Source organism: Mytilus californianus, unplaced genomic scaffold, assembly GCF_021869535.1.
Source record: "Mytilus californianus isolate M0D057914Y unplaced genomic scaffold, xbMytCali1.0.p SCAF_2, whole genome shotgun sequence".
NCBI lineage: Eukaryota > Metazoa > Mollusca > Bivalvia > Mytilida > Mytilidae > Mytilus > Mytilus californianus.
The window spans coordinates 83,409,074-83,422,804 of record NW_026262668.1 but is presented as its reverse complement, the minus strand read 5'-3'; the positions used below and the strand labels follow the sequence as shown (position 1 = coordinate 83,422,804).

The following is a 13,731-nucleotide window of genomic DNA, read 5'->3' as shown; positions in this document are numbered from 1 at the left end:
TTCCACGAATAAAGCGAAGTTTTAAAAATTCCTGAATACAAATCTTCAAAACTGAATTATCAAAAATAAGATTTTAAAATTACATTGCTTATTTTTCAGTGTATATTTATCTATGTTGTATTAGAACTCTGACAATCAATTTTAGAATGTTTGCTTAAGTGTTTAAGTCGTCCGCTATTAGGTCTAATGTTAAAAACTTCTTAACAAGGTAAATAAACAGTAATGGAGTAAACGAGTTGACTGTAGCAGCAACTGGTCAGATGTTATATTCTTATTTCTAAACAGCATCCTACGGAAGCCGGTTAGTGTCATGGTGGAGTTTTATTTCTAAGTCGTTATAATGACTTAGCTAACTTGTTATAACGACTTAGCTTATCTAACTCGTTATAACAACTTAGCTAACTTCTTTTAACGACTAAGCTAACTCGTTTAAACAACTTAGCTAACTCGTTTAAACGACTTAGCTAACTCGTTAAAACGACTTATCTAACTCGTTTAAACGACTTAGCTCATCGAACTCGTTGTAACTACTTAGATAACTCGTTTAAACAATTTAGCTAAGTCGTTTAAACAACTTAACTAACTTGTTAAAATGACTTAGCTTACTCGTTATAACGACTTAGCTAACTCGTTATAACAACTTAGCTAAGTTATTTTAACGAATTAGATAAGCTAAGTCGTCTAAACGAGTTAACTAAGTCGTTATAACAAGTTAGCTAAGTCGTTATAACGACTAAAAAATAAAACTCCACCCGGACACTAACCCGTAGCACCCCATATAACCCCGATACAAATGTATCCGGACGTTGACGCGTTCGAATCGATTACACCGTGTGCCACGGAGTTCAGACAGAGAAAAATTTACATTTTTAAGGAAATTCCAATATTTATTCTTCTGATATTTTGCGTCAATATATTCTATGGTGTATTACTCATCTCTTCCTGCAAGGTTTTTTAAATATTTTATAAATTTAAAGGCAAACATAAAAAAACACACGACCTTGTCACTGATAAAAGCATGCTCACTATTTTCAACAGTTATAAATTTCAAGTTTCCCGTGCCTCATATCTCTTAAATAAAATTGAGAATGGAAATGGGGAATGTGTCAAAGAGACAACAACCCGACCATAGAGCAGACAACAGCCGAAGGCCACCAATGGGTCTTAAATGCAGCGAGAAACTCCCGCACCCGGAGGCGTCATTCAGCTGGCCCCTAAACAAATATGTATACTAGTTCAGTGATAATGGACACCATACTAAACTCCAAATTATACACAAGAAACTAAAATTAAAAATGATACAAGACTAACAAAGGCCAGAGGCTCGTGACTTGGGACAGGCGCAAAAATGCGGCGGGGTTAAACATGTTTTTTGAGATCTCAACCCTCCCCCTATACCTCTAGCATACATTTTTGATAATGTTATAGATAAGATTTATCAAACTTGTAAAGAGTGTAGGTTTTTGTGTTATCTAGAAAAAAAAAATGCATGTTTTTACATGTCTTTATTTTCAAATTGTGTACGCTTCGTTATCTGTACACTTTTTTATACTGTACGATTCGTTGCGAAAACATTGTATTTGTCATATGAATTTTGCATGTATTAAAACATTTTGTCATATGTTGATAACAACATACATATTAAAAAAATAATTTACCACCGTAAGCCAACATATGATCTCCGTTGCATAGTTGAAATTCATTTGGAAGTATTTGAGTTCTTTTGAACATGTAAGAAGTGTCATAATCAATATGAAAGTGTAAATTGGTCAGAAAATACAATCGCTCGACAAATTACAGATATCACTGGCTGAGCGTACGGATAGACGCGTGCGACTTCCTATTTGATAACATATTTTTAAACGTTTACAGTACGACATTCAACCATAAGCAAATCCCCAATTCCATAGTGAATTCTCAAAAATTATATTAAGTGATCAAGAGAAATCCTGTTAGCTCTTAAGACATACACACTGTGTCTAAACTACCCCGGCAAAAAATGTTTGGACTCAATGGTATCTAATATCCGGCATGGTGACGGAACATCAATAGACAGAGAAAAGGTAGTTTTCTGTTTATTTATTTGTTATAGTTATGATATCGAAGAATATTTATACATTTATAACTATTTTCTATTGTGAGATGTAATATTTTCTACAACCTTTCTAGATTAAGGGAGAAATAAGTAAAAATGCACGTCAAAATGACGAATTGAGTGAACCTTGCCTCGAATTTGTTTAATTTCTGCTTAAATTGTTCACATGGTACAAAAAGAAAGGTACGGAAAGAAAGATATTGACATGGAGATTGCAAAACAAGTCACTTTGAGCACCTCAATACTTGTATTTCTGCGTATGGAACGAAAGAAATGGGTCATGTCAAAATGGAAGCACCCGGTTTTGTCAATGTTGTTTACTACACAATGACCCGGTTTTGTCTATGTATAGAACCCGGTTTTGTTTATTTTATGAAAAGCAACGTTAACACTGGTACCCTGAAACAAAAAATAAACTTACAAATGGCTGATCATGTGGGTTTTCAAACCAGATACGTCAATAAAGCGTGTGGCCAAGTTTGATTAAATTGTTAAAGAGGAGAAGATGTTTGAAAGATAATTGGAAAAAACGCAAAGAAATGGTAAAAATCGTAATTAAACGTCACTGATTGTTACAAGGATATCGACCAAGTCGACTTATTCGTATATATTGTCTTGCTGATCATTTTGCTATGGCTTTTATATATTTCAAGATAATAGACAAAAATGGAAAAAAAAGAGAAATTTGTCATTCAAGGACATTTACTTCTATAAGAATTCGTGTGAGAGTTTTGATGTGTATGGACAAAAGATACAGCTCAACATTATGAACATATCTGTCCCTGTTAAATTTTCTCTATCTATAGCTGTTTTCAAATAATATACAAAACTTGCATCCCCCTATGTTCTATTTTAAGCCATGTCTGCCATCTTTGTTGACAAGCGGGGTCATCAAAAACCTTTTAAACTAGATACCCCAATGATGATGAAAAACAATTAAACATAAGTTCGTTAGACCTTTTAAACCCGACATAAGATTGTGGATAAGGTTTGTTTAATGTATTGTAGCCCAGTAATTTCAGAGGAGAAGATTATGTAAAAAAATAACGGAATACGACGGACGACGGGGGCCAAGTGATGAAAAAAGCTCACTTTTCCCTTGGGGTCAGGTGAGCTAAAACCAACCAAGAATTCCGAACAAGATTGCACCGTTCTTGAATTAAAAAAAAAGTCTAACAATTCATAATTAAGGCTTACACGAACGAGATAAACTAATCAGACATGGCAAAACAACTTCAACTTTAACAAAAAATAAATACTACGTATTATTTATACAAGAGTGATTGTACGCACTGACATGTCGCGACTGATGGAATGATCGTTATCGAATTTATTTTGAAGGTCTGTAAGATAAATAATTTAATGAAAAAGTATCTCATAAAATTAACATTGTTCATGGAACCATAAAAAAAGTCAAGGTCTGATGAAACCTGCCAGACGGACATGAACACATTACAATCATTAAAACCAACCAAAAAAAAGAACTGAACATTTACCAATTAATCAAGAAAATAAGTTCAAGGTCACTTAAATAGTCATATGCGCCATACGAGCAAATATAGTTGACCTATAACTTATGGTATTAGAGATACGGACTTGAACACGAAATGTTAACCTTGATCATAGATATCAACCATTATCAGCTATTCATTTTGTTAGGAATTCGCTGAACCATGAAAATGAGGTCAAGGGCAATGGACATATGACAGATAGAAACATCGTTACATAAAAGATCTGTGTGCGAGGTATGTTGCAGTCAGGCCTTCTAACTTCTGACATATGAAGCTTCATACAAATAGTTCAAGCCGCCACGAACTTACATCCCTTGGTCTCGCATTCCGACAATTTCAAAATACCAATGTGAATTTTTAGAATAAACATGATAATCCTACTCACATACATCCAATTTCGCGGGTGTCCCTGCTTTCTTATTTCTTATAAAATTTTAAGTTGGTATACGATTTCGTTATATAACATCAGTGGCGAATCCAGGCGGCGTATAGGTCACATGCCCCCATCCCCACCTTTGATGGCCCAAAATATATTAAATCTTTTTTTTTACGATTTTTTTTAGCTTAATTCGTCCAAAACATTGTTCGCTTCGCTACGCTCTGCGGTATGTAAGCTGTTTGAATTACGCCCACTTTGAAAAAACCTGAATCCGTCCCTATATATTGTCAATAATATACTGACCAACGTCAATGTACGATAATCATACCACAATGGAGAGATAACAGAACCGTTTATTTATACAACTATTAATAAAATAATCATTATTGCATTTTCTCGATGGCCTGAGACTATTATACTAATTTATACTTAGTATTATAGTTACAATTAGGGATAGATGGATTTGATTTTTAATGCATGATTATTGTAATCCTTTTCTCACCATAAACATTCATTTTCTATGGCGATTCTGCAAGCATATATACATTTGTTTGATTATCATGCCATATATTGAACATTTAGCCTTAAGAAGATTTATTTTAAACGATCATAGGAAATATTACACCCCTAGGTAGATTGGGGTACTTATAAAGATAACCATCCTGTTGTGCAAGAAAATCACATATCAAATGTGCGTTCTTCAATTTTTAAGACCATAAACTCCAATTTTAAGTTTAAACACTTAAAATTTACATAATTCATATAAAAAAAAACGTATAGAAAGCTTAAACCTCAATTTGCGGTATAACCTTCATTTCTATCTATTTTGCAGTTAGAGTATTTTTTTAAATGCAAAGCAAAATTATAATTATTTTTGTTCCAATAAAGTAGGAATTCAAGTGTTTACAGATTCAATAAATAATAAGTTGTCCTCTGTAAGAAATCGTTTTCCAACCAGCCACCAAACTCCTTTTTTCCTCCTAATTGGTGAAATTCAATTATGTTATGCGATTATGCCTTTTTTTTTTCTTAGACAAAACCAGGTTCTGCCTTGTGAAATTTAGGACAAAACCGGGTTGTACACATTGACAAAACCGGGTGCTTCCATTTTGACATGACCCATTTCTTTCGATCCATACGCAGAAATACAAGTATTGAGGTGCTCAAAGTGACTAGTTTTGCAATCTCCATGTCAATATCTTTCTTTTCGTACCTTTCTTTCCGTACCATGTGAACAATTTAAGCAGAAATTAAACAAATTCGAGGCAAGGTTCACTCAATTCGTCATTTTGACGTGCATTTTTACTTATTTCTCCGTTAATCTAGAACGGTTGTAGAAAATATTACATCTCACAATAGAAAATAGTTGTATATGTATAAATATTCTTCGATATCATAACAATAACAAATAAATAAACAGAAAACTACCTTTTCTCTATCTATTGATGTTCCGTCACCGTGCCGGATATTAGATACCATCGAGTCCAAACATTTTTTGCCGGGGTAGTTTAGACACAGTGATACATGAATATTTATTGCGACGTACGGTAGCCTATAAAAATCTAACTCAACTGTGTGTTTGTTTAATCCACATTGGCTAGAGTTTTAGGGGGAGGTTGAGATCTCAGAAAACATGTTCAACCCCGCTACTTTTTTGCGCCTGTCCCAAGTCTGCAACTAGCCTTTGTTAGTCTTGGGTTTTTTTTTTAAAGTTTTGGTTCATTTGTATGTTTCGGACTTCAGTGTGGCGTTCACTTCGCTGAACTAGATTACATTATTGTTAAGGGGCCAGCTGAAGTCCGCCTCAAGGTGCTAGATTTTCTCGCTGCGTTAAAGACCCATCGAAGGCCTTTTGCTGTGTTCTGCTCTATAATCGGGTTGCTGTCTTCTTGACACATTCTCCATCGTAATTGTGAATATTGTATTCTGTTTTCTTGTTTTACTGAATATAAATTAAGTCAGTGTGTGAAGTTGCGTGAACGCACATCTTAAAAAATATAAATATATATATGAACGATGGGTTTCCTTTCCATATCGATAGAACACGTTTATCCTGCCTTTGAAATTATTTGTGTGCCTGTTCCAAGCCAGGAGCCTGTAGTACAGTGGTTGTCGTTGTCATATATGGTTTTTCGTAAGTTAGTTTGTTATAAATGAGGCTGTTAGTTTTCTCGTTTGAATTGTTTCACATTTTTCATGTCGGGGCCTTTTAAAGCCGACTATACGAAATGTTTTTTGTTATTGTCGAAGGCTGTACGGTGGCCCATAAGTGCTTACCACCACTTCATTTTAACTCTGGAGGATAGTTGTCTCATTTGCAATCACCACATTTCCTCATTTTTATATATCTGTAAATGCATCAAAATTCAATATGCGCAAGTAAATACGAACTGAGGAAGTATTAGTAGTACATATGAAGGTTATTTGGGTTGGATGGGATCGGAATAGTATAAAAATCTAACTTCTATGTCCTAACTTTCTTGTAACGAACGCCAAATTTTCTTTATATACTGACCACCGAAACTGTCCGTTCAAAAATGAATTCGATGAGAAGTACCTTATCTAATTTAGATATTGAAAACTGTTATGCTAAACCTAGGACCGTAAAGAAATGGAATATCTAGTTTCCCTGTTTTACCTGTAAAATGAATCGCGCAAATATAATAAAAATCTGTGCACAAATGTAAAGATTTTTACGAGGAATTGTAATTGTATTGGCTCAAGATATAAACGTTATTGCTTAATTCCCCCGAACATTATAATGTTTTGCTACTGTAATGCCAAAATCCAAATGATTCATCATTCGTTTTAATTATTATTAGCATAAGTATGTTAATTTCATTCAAATTTTGACTTATTTAACCCTCTTTCTTCATGAAAAATCAATCTGTAAGAAAAAAAGGTAGACCATGTAGAGATGACGCTTTTTCGTTAATTTTATTCTCATTGCTTCATAACGATCTGTACGTGAGAGTTATATTCGGAAAGGCAAATGTTTCTTCATATGTCTTTATAATACTTAAAGTAATTGTTTAATTGTTTGTCACGGCGAATTTTGGAAAGTTTGATAAAACACTGCTATCAAATCTTATATGAAAATATTTCGCGAAGGTAGACAAGAAAATTTCAGAAGTTGAAGGCTAATAGTTACTGAAAACATTTATAAAAAAGTTTTTTTTTTTTAACTTGTGCATTTTAAAGATCCAAAAGTAAAGGCTCGTCAAAACATTACCGCTGATGAAATGATTTTCTGACATATAGTGCTTCATTTTTATAGCCACCAAGTAGCAAATAAAGACAAGATTGTGTGTTATACTCCAAAACGGTGTACTTGGTACCAGAAAATTTCGTGGTCGTACGACCTCCGATGTCCCGCTGGCCTGATATTCAACTGTTTTTCATTTTCTTTCCAGTCAAATTTTTAGATTATGGTAGTGTGACTTTATATTTGCTGAAATTCGCTTTCAAAAATATGTTTTCTACAGAATATGAACCTAAACAGCTATTGCTTACTGTACGGCGAATTGCAGGGCGTTGCACGGTGAATTGCAAAACATGTTTTTTGTACGGCATCTTGCAATATACTGTAATGTAAAGATGGTATTGATTACTATATAGGTAATAACCAGGGTTATATGGTGTACATATCAATGCGCTACCAGCTTACAAATATACGAAATAAACTACAAAGCAAAACATATTCTAAAATGTATGCTGTTAATTTCATTCAGATGTCAATATCGCGTACCAGCCATATCGGACGTTGTGTTTTCTTGAAAGACAAAAAAAAAATGTTTCTTTAACCTAATCATTCTAAATACATTCATTTATAGTTATACTTCTAACAACTGTTGTTTAATTGTTGTAAGGCCGAATTATCAAAAGTTTAATAAAACACCGCGGTCCATTCATTTTTTGAGGGGGTGTTTTTTTTAAATGTATTGTTTGATTTTAAATTTACAAAATACTTTGTTTCCATTGAAAATAAGGGGGGAAACGAATAATAAATACATTACGTTTCGAAACAATTTTCTAGTCATTGTTTATATGTTAAAAAGCTTGTTTTTCATTTAAGAAAAAAAAAAATGTCACGAGAGAAAAAACATGTCCCCTCAAAAAATAAACGGTTAGAGCCTAAAATACAATTCGGAAAAAAAAATCCAGGAAAGGAACCGACGACTTAGAATATTTATAGTTCTGTTGTAGGACATTAATCATTCAAACTACTACTATGGCAGACTATACATGTGTGGTAACCAAAAAATAGTCACAAATAAAAGAAAAAAATTGCAACTTTTTATTTTTAGAATAGAAAAATAGAAGACTGTTGTTAATTCTGTTTGGCCTAAATTAAAAGGAGTGGGTGGAGGGGTTGCTGGGTAGTGGGATACATTCACCGGACTTCTCTTTTTGTAGTACTTTTTAACTAACACGACTTTGATATTGCGTCAAATCAAATGATATAATTCAATACAAGTAAGAGAGAGGCAAAAGATACCAAAGGGACATTCAAACTCATAAGTAGAAAATAAACTGACAACGCCATGGCAAAAAAAAAAGAAAAAGACAAACAAACAAACAAACAACAGTACACAAAACACAACATAGAAAACTAAAGACTGAGCAACTCGAACCCCTTGTAATTGCATTAACAGTTACAGCAGCACGTGTTTCTATATCAAATACGCATCTGTTTTAAAACTTACGGGATGACATTTTGATTTTCTGGGAGGGGAGGAGAATTATGAAAATAAATACCTTGGTCAGGAAAGAACTGAAAATAAACAGAGGCGGATTTTGGGGGGCGTGGTGCCCGCAACCTTTATGGAGCTAAATTTATGGTTAATCCAGACTTTTTACCGGTTCCACTCCAAACTTTGTCTAGTTTGGGGCCCGCGGACACCACCCCCCCCCCTTTTCTCCTTTTCAAAATCCTGGTTCTGCATCTGATAAAATGATAACTTTGCACTCAATAGGTAGAAACATGATGAATAATCTTTAGCACAAAAATTGCCAGAAACAAATATGTACAAAAAAGAAAAATTAAATGATCAGTCCGAACAAAAACCTCCTGCCACCCATGAGAATATCAAATGGTCTGGTCATCCCATTATACAGGTCTGGAACTTGACCTATATATCAGGTTTTATAGAAATGTGAAATAATAGTGTTTAAAAATCAACATTTTACCTTCAAATATATGAAAATATTCGAATCTTTAATGAGATGCTAAATCAATAATGTTTACATATGTTATAAGTAGAAAAAAATACAACTAAAGCACGAAAGCACCCCTAAATATGCAAAGTGTATCCGACTTACCCTTTCACGATAAGAATTTACAGATTTCAGTATTTTAACAAAACTGTCACCAAGAGCAGATATCTATATTAACGCTTTTATCAAATCAATCTTTAATATTTCGTTGATTTTCCCAAAGAATCTATGAGAATACACCATCAGGATCTAAATAGATTTTCAATTGCCATTATTATTAAATGACAGATGAAAACACGTAATATACAATTTTTTTTTCTACCTTTTATGACAGGATGAAAAGATAAACTGATTTTTCATTTGTTCAATGTAAATTGACTACATAACAATTGCATCTCATTTCTGATGTAGACTCGAATATATATATATATATAGGAATTATAATGTAAACTATAAAAATAATATAATTCAAATGGTTTTTATTATGGACACTTCATGAAACTTTTTTTTTAATGTTTAGTACGGGTAAAATATTGAAATGAAATGTATATGCATCTGGAAAACATGATTTATTATTATACTGCTTGATATCTTATAGGACTATGAACATTGTAGCCTTCTATTGTGTAAAATCTACAATGTCGTCAAGCGAATTGTGATTTAATCAAATGTATAATTAGGTATTTGCATAAATTCTTGAAAAGGACGACATATAAATATCATAAAACTAGCAAGTTGCCATACAGATGAAAAACAAGTTGCCGTATTGTAAATCTGTAAACAAGAGCAAGTTGCCGTACCCTAGGCTTGATTGGTTTTTACGTAATAAAAAAAAATAGTATATATGTTCTTTAGAAATATCTTTTTAATAGCAAATTTCAGTAAGTATGAAGTCACACTATCATAATCTAAAACTTTGTCTGGAAAAGAATGAAAAACAGTTGAATAGCTGGCCCGCGCGACGTCGGAGGGTGATCGACCTCGAAATTTTTTGGTACCAAGTGCACATTTTTGGAGTACAACACACGATCTTGTCTTTGTTTGTAACTTGTTGGCTTAACAATTAAAGCATTATTTATCAGAAAATCGTCTCATAAGCGGTAACCTCATCAAAACGTTAAAAATGGTTTAAATTAAAGGAATTTTTACCTTGTTTATTTTGTTTTCTCACGATTTACTCTCATATTGATTTTCGAATATGCATTTGTAAAGATATGTATTAAAACAGATGAAATCGCTCTATATTTATAAACAAAATAGACAAAATGCCTATAATCTTTTCTTTTGAAATACATGAAATAGCCAATGATAAACCAAACTAGAGGCTCTCAAGAGCCTGTGTCGCTCACCTGACTCTACTTTGGTTTTAGAAATCATGTAAAGATAGATAAAAATCATAACAGATACCCAAATAATGATTGAGGCCAAATTTGGATTAATATTGGTCCCGTTATTTAATAAAATATCCTGGTGGTCATCTTGAACAGTAAATCGGCAACAAAGTAGCAACACTTGGTCAGCACCTCATAAGGAACATTCATGCCATGTTTGGTTTCATTCCATTCAGTGGTACTCTAAAAGAAGACATTTGAATGTATTTCCCATAGGGTCCTATGTTAAACTAAGCCCCCCCCCCTCCCCCCTAAGCGGCCATCTTAGATGATGGATCGACTGCAAAGTAACAACACTTGGTCAGCACCTCATAAGGAACATTCATGCCATGTTTGGTTCCATTCCATTCAGTGGTTCTCTAAAAGAAGACATTTGTATGTATTTCCCATAGGGTCCTATGTTAAACTAAGTCCCCCGCTGTCGGCCATCTTGTATAATGGACCGACTGCAAAGTAACAACACTTGGTCAGCACCTCATTAGGAACATTCATGCCATGTTTGGTTTCATTCCATTCAGTGGTTCTCTAAAAGAAGACATTTGTATGTATTTCCCATAGGGTCCTATATTAAACTAAGTCCCCCGGTGGCGCCCATCTTGGATGATGGATCGGCTACAAAGTAACAACACTTGGTCAGCACCTCATAAGGAACATTCATGCCATGTTTGTTTTCATTCCATTCAGTGGTTATCTAGAAGAAGTTCAAAATGTAAAAAAGTTAACGACGACACCGGACGACGACGGACGACGGACGACGGACGCCAGGTGATGAGAAAAGCTCACTTGGCCCTTCGGGCCAGGTGAGCTAAAAATAAACGGGAAAATCCGTTCTTATTACAAAAATATCAACACACAAAATAAGAAAAACGGAAAAAATATAGAAACTTGGGACAGCAAAGAGAAAACAGGGATTCGGACCTAAACCGACCTAACAAATCTGTACTAACTTTGACTCTTGACTACATCACATTCATCTAAACCTCGCAGTCACCAACTCAAACTATAATACGAGTGTCTGTTACACACATAAAGGTGTGTCCATTGTACCTGTGTGTATCATATTTCAAAATTAATTTGTTTTCATGGATAGACATCTAAATTGCGGGCCAGAGGTTTCGTCTATGTGTTTGCTATCAGTCATGCATAACAGACTTCAAGGAGTGGTTCGATTCCCAGTTAAGGCAAATAAAAATAACAAAAGTTGAATGAAAGTTTTTAAATTAATTCCATTAGTCAACAGAAATTGGCCAATTCACACATAATGAAATTATGCATAATAAGAATACAATTGAATATAATTTGGTGAATCCATTTCACGAGAAATTGAGAAAGCGTTGATTCTAGAAAAAGAAAAAGGTAAAATAAAACCGAACTCCAAAGAAAATTCAAAACGGAAAGTTCCTAATCAAATAGAAAAATCAATAGCACAAACACATCAAACGAATGAAAAACAACTGTCATATTCCTGACTTGGTACAGGCATTTCCTTATGTAGAAAATGCTGGATTAAACCTGGTTTTAAAGCTAGCTAAACCTCTCACTTGTATGTCAGTCGCATAGAATTCCATTATATTGACAACAATGTGTGAACAAAACAAACAGACATAATAGGTAAAAATGTCAAAAATAGGGGTACACCAGTCAACATTGTGTTATAATCTTAATCATTATAAAGACAAACAAATATGTCAACAAAGAAAAACAAAATAGCATATAGACAAAGCACATAAGCAAAAAATGAAAGACAGGAATACAAAAACTGACCATAGCACCATAACACAATGGCGGGACGTATGAGTACCGAGACACGCCAAAAGGATATTACCAAAACTGGACTAAACAGTAAAGGTTAATAATTTACAAAAACAAATAAAAGATCACTATAACACGTAATTAAGATGATAAACAACACGTCAGTACCTATAATCTATACTTCAAGACCATCATGTTTTATTTATGAAGCTGATAAGTAATATTTATCAACAAGGTCTTGATAACTTCCGATGAACTTTTTTAGAAAAAGGACGAGGCGTTCTTTGACATAACCCTGGTTCATCAACTTTCTGCTCAGACACTGGTAACGTTTTATAAAGTCAGAGTAGCAACATCAAGCTCTTGAATTCCGAATGAGTTGGGAAATGTATATCCCATATGCAAGTGAAGTTGGTATATTGCTACTAAGGTGGTGGAAGTTGATAATTTCAAAATTAAAATCGTCTCGTTTGTCATAGATTCTGGAACTGAGATGACCGCTTATGTCAAATTCGAGGTAAAAGTCTAAAAATGAGGTTGAGGAAGCTGTGTCTGTTGTTTCTTTAATTTCTAGTTCTGGAAGATATATTAATGGAACCCAATCAGGAAAGTTTGGATTATTGATGGAAAGAACATCATCAATATATCTGAATGTGAAATTAAATGATCTGGCTTCTTTGGTCTTCTTGTTTTTGACTCATGTCGGAAGGAACTCCGACTCGTATAAAAATAAGAAGAAATCGGCAAGGAGAGGCGCACAGAAATAGAGAACCAGCATAACCTCAAGACCTCTTCGAAAAAGAAACCATCCATCTATACATGCTACTATTAAAGCAACGACAACAACAGTAGAAAACAGACAAATTCAGCAGCTTTCAGCTTTTGTTAAACAACTCTCACAAGGAGTCAAGGCTCTGAAGAAAGATAAAAAATTTGACAAACAGCCTACTAACATTCAATGGTCAAGGAGGGATACATCATGGACACCATACCACCCAGATGGAACAACTATATACAGACTAGTAGAACAACACAGAAGACGCAAACAGAATGATTTCACAGCCAGGACACTACGCCATAGACTGCACGGTCATCCAAGAAAGACACAGCGTGCTCTGAACCTCCAACAAACGTTCACCACGAAACAATCAACACAGCATACTGAACAGAAATCCTCCACATCAGTACTACTTGGTTCAGAAAATGACGTTATTATAACAATCAATAGAATTAATACAACAGCACTCCTCAACAAAGGTTCAACTGTATCAACAATCAGCGAGAGCTTCTACATTCAACATTTATCTTCAACGCCTATGCAGTCACTCAGTTTCCTTTTAAACATAGAATGCGCCGATGGACAACGACTACTTTACAATGAAGCTG

At 34.1% G+C, this 13,731-nt stretch overlaps 1 long non-coding RNA gene across 1 annotated transcript in view; it reads right to left on the bottom strand.

Annotated features, from left to right (window-relative positions):
• The window catches only part of LOC127728368 (uncharacterized), a 242,517-nt gene that overhangs the window by 106,192 nt on the left and 122,594 nt on the right, over window positions 1-13,731 (bottom strand). The gene's annotated exons all lie outside the window — the stretch shown is intronic.